This window comes from Chrysochloris asiatica, unplaced genomic scaffold (assembly GCF_000296735.1).
Source record: "Chrysochloris asiatica unplaced genomic scaffold, ChrAsi1.0 scaffold00035, whole genome shotgun sequence".
In the NCBI taxonomy this organism is placed as follows: Eukaryota; Metazoa; Chordata; class Mammalia; order Afrosoricida; family Chrysochloridae; genus Chrysochloris; species Chrysochloris asiatica.
In genome coordinates this window covers 22,987,699-22,992,058 of record NW_006408553.1, presented here as the reverse complement: position 1 = coordinate 22,992,058, position 4,360 = coordinate 22,987,699, and positions in this window count along the sequence as shown.

The following is a 4,360-nucleotide window of genomic DNA, read 5'->3' as shown; positions in this document are numbered from 1 at the left end:
GCATATTTCCACTTGGTAGGCAGTTGAGTCTTGCTATGGTAAAGGGAGCTAAAGAAGAGTTTCTTTAGGCATCTATCAAGCTATGTCTCAGATACCTACTTTGCTTTTTATCTGCATTTAAGACGCATGAAGATTTCCTTTTGACTGCTGACTGGAATTTACTTTTACTTTTTTATCTTAAAGCAAGAAGTGGATTGGCTAGCAAGGTAGCAGTTACAAAGTTCCTATTTATGCTCTTTCCAAAGTTACCTTGTACACTTCAATGTTGTTGTTTGTTGTTATATGCCATGAAGTCATTTTTGACACATAGTGACCCTGTATAGGGTTTCCAAGGAGTGGCTGGTGAGCTTGAACAGAGGTGTGTTTTTCAGTTACTTTCTATTTTGAAATAACCTAGTGCAACAACTATCATCTGCTTCAACAGTTAGAACTACTTTTGTTGTTTGTTGTTGTTAAGTACCGTCGAGTTGGTTCCAACCCATTAGCGACCCTATAAAGGCTTTCCAAGGAGAACCTGGTGAGCTTGAACCACCAAACTTGAGGTTCAAACTAACTTTGCAATACAGTCCATTAGCCCACAGCGCCACACCAGGACTCCTAGAATTATTATTTATTGTTGTTGTTAAGTGCCGACAAGTTGATTCTGATCCATAGCGACCCTGTATAGGGTTTCCAAGGAGCACTTGGTGAGCTTGAACTGCCGGCCTTGCAGTTCAAAGGGCTTTGCAGTCTGGCGCATTAGCCCACAGCATCACACCAGGACTCTGAGCTACTTTGTTGTTGTTGTTAAGTGCCGTCAAGTCGATTCAGACACATAGCAACCCTGTATAGGGTCTCCGAGGAGTAGCTGGTGAGCTTGAACTACCGACTTGGCAGTTCAAACAGCTTTGCAGGCTGGCGCATTAACCCACTACGCCACACCAGGACTCTGAACCACTTTCGTTGTGTTGTTTAAGTGCCATTGAGTCAATTCCGACCCATTGCGACCCTGTATAAGGTTTCTGAGGAGCAGCTGGTGAGCTTGAACCGTCGACCTTGAACTACTTTGTTGTTGTTGTTAAGTGCCATCGAGTCGATCCCGACCCATAGCGACCCTGAGTAGGGTTTCCGAAGAGCAGCTGGTGAGCTTGAACCGCCAGCCTTGCAGTTCAAACGGCTTTGCAGTCTGGCGCATTAACCCATAGTGCCACAGAACTACTTTAGACAGGAGCATATTGCAGCTTGGGGAATCCACCACATCATATCTGTTCCCTTCTTTATGGCTGTAGATATGCAGCATGAGTGTTCTCAGGATTGCCAAATCAGCAAGTGCACTGCAGTTTAATTAAGGTCATTTGGCAAGATGGTGTTCTTTTCCACAAGGGATCTCTCTTTTCTGATACACACAGAGGTGCTTGTCTGGGAATATGCAAACAGGTCTTCCCTTCTGTTTTAGTTTCCTACGGCTGCCATAATGTTGTTGTTATTGAGTGCCCTCAAGTCTGTTCCGACTCAGAGACCCTGTATAAGTCTTCCAAGGAGTACCTGGTAAGTTTGAACCATCGACCTTGTGGTTAGACATCCAGCGCTTATCTTACAGAGTCACACCAGGACTTTAGGTGCCATAATAAAATATTAGAAAGTGGATAATTTTAACAAAAATTGATTGCCTCACAATTCTGGAAGTTATTTTTATTAAAAGCCATGGAGTCAGCTGTAACTCATAGTAACCCCATATAACAGAGTAGAATAACCCTATAAGGGTTTCTTGACTGCAATCTTTATGGGAGCAGATTACCATGTCTTTTCCCCATAGAACTCCAAGGCGGCATTGAATTGGCAACATTTTGGTTAGCTGTGGTTGTTAGGTGTCACTGAGTCAGCAATGACTCATAGCTATCCTATGAACAACAGAATACAACACTGCCTGGTCCTGTGCCAAGTTCACAATCATTGCTAAGCCTTAGTCCATTGCTGCTGCCACAGTGATACTCCATGTCACTGGGGGTCCTCCTCTTTTTCTCTGATCCTCCTCTTTACAAAACGTAATATCCTTCTCCACAGACTGGTCCTTCCTGATACTATGTCTGAAGTGTGAGAGACAAAATTTGGCCATCCTGGCTTCCAAGAAGCATTCTAGTTGTACTTCCATTAATGCAGATTAGTTTGTTCCTTTGGCTGTCCATGGTACTTTTAATATTCTTCTGTAACATCATAATTCAAATGCATCTATTCTTTTACGGTCTTCCTTATTCACATTCCAACTTCTACATGCATATGAGGCTATTAAAAACTTCATGGCCTGGGTCAAGCACACCATAGTCCTCAAACTGACATCTTTGCTCTTCATCACTTTTAAGGGGTCTTGTGCAGCAGATTTGCCTAATGCAATACATCGTTGGGTTTCTTGACAGCTATTTCTATGAATGCTGATGGTTGACTTGAGCAGATGAAGTCTTTGAGAACTGCAACATTTTCTCCGTTTATCATGATGCTGTTTATTGGTCCATTGGTGAGGATTTTTGTTTTCTTTACATTGAGATGCAATCCATGCCAAAGTCTGTGGTCTTTGATCTTCATCAGTAAGTATTTCAGCAAACAAGGTTGTATCATCTATATATTGACGATTATTAAGTCTTCCTTCAATCCTGATGTCACATTTTTCTTCATATACTCCAGCTTCTCTGATTATTGTTCAGCATACTGATTGAATACATATGGTGAAAAAATACAACACTGGCACACACCTTTCTTAATTTTAAACCATTCAGTGTTCCCTTGTTCTGTTCAAACAACTGCCTCTTGTTCTATATACAGGTTCCTCACAAGCACAATTAAGTGTTTTGGAATACTCATTCTCCACAATGTTGTCCATAGTTTATTATGATCCACATAACTGAAAACATATGCATGTTAAATAAAGCACAGGTAAACATCTTTCTGGTATTCTCCGCTTTCAGACAAGATCCATCTGATGTCAGCAATGATATCCCCAGGCCCATGTCATCTTCTGAATCTAGCATGAACCTCTGGAAGTTCTCTGTTAATGCATCATTATAGATGTTTTTGTACTACCTTTAGCAAGATTCTTCTTGCATGTGATATTAGTGATATTTTCAGATGATTTCTGCATTCCATTGTGTCACCTCTCTTTGGAATGGGTACAAATATGAATTTCTTCCAGTGACTTGGCCAGTATTGTCTTCCAAATTTAATGGCATAGATGAATGTCTCCAATGCTGTATCAGTTTGTTGGAGATTTTCAATTTGTATTTTATCAATTTAGTAGCCAAGGATTTAACTTTTGTATCACCAGGACTTGTTAGAAATACTAATTCAGGGTAAACAGGATTGTATTCTCTCTGCATGTTCTAAGGGAAGATCTGCCTTTGCCCCTTCTAGTTTCTGACAGTCTAGATAGTTCTTGACATTTGTTGGCTTTCAGATGACTCTTCACATGGAGTCTATTTTTTCTCTGGGTGGCTTTATCTTCATGCCTGTTCTCCATTTTTTATAAGATCACTCACAAGGGATGAGGACCCTCACTGTTCTTACATCACTTTGTCAATTTAACTGATATTGTGTTCAAAGAAAAAAATCCCTTTTTCTAAATAAGGAAATGTTCATAAGTACAGGGTTAGTTCCTCAACATATCTTTGGGGGTCACAATTCAATTCATAACACCTTCTTTCTAGCAATTTAACATAATGCAATGTTAGTCTCTATCACTCATCTCAGTTGGTATTCTGTCAATTGCTAGAGCCTGATTTTTAGCTAATGCTTTTGGTACAGCTTGTATTTCTTCTTTCAGTATCATTGGTTCTTACCCATATGCTACTTCTTGAAGTGGCTGAGCATCTCCCTGTTTTTGGTACAGTTACTTTGAGTAATCCTTTATCTTCTTTTGCTGTTTTCTGTATTGGTCAAATTTTGACCCATAGAATCTCTCAATATTGCAGCCTGTGGCTTGAATTTTTTTTTCCCCGCCCAGTTCTTTCAGCTTGAGAAATACTGAGCATGTTCTTCCCTCTTGGTTTTCTAACTCCAAGTCTTTGCACAATTCATCATAACTGACATTGTCTTCTAGTGCTTCCCTTTGAAGATTTCTATTCTGCATCTTATTACTTCCTAGTTTTTTCCAGTGACTTTACCTTCTCTACATTCAAGAGCAAGTTTCAGAGTCTCTTTTGATATTCATTTTTGTCTTGTTTTTCTTTCCTGTCATTTTAATGACCTTTTGCTTCCTTTCTGTTTAATGTTCTTAATATCATCCTACAACACTTCTGGCATTTGGTCATTAGTGTCTAATGTATCAATCACATCTGTACTTGAGATGGTCACTCATCTATGTCAAGAAATTTGGAAGATAGCTACCTGGCCA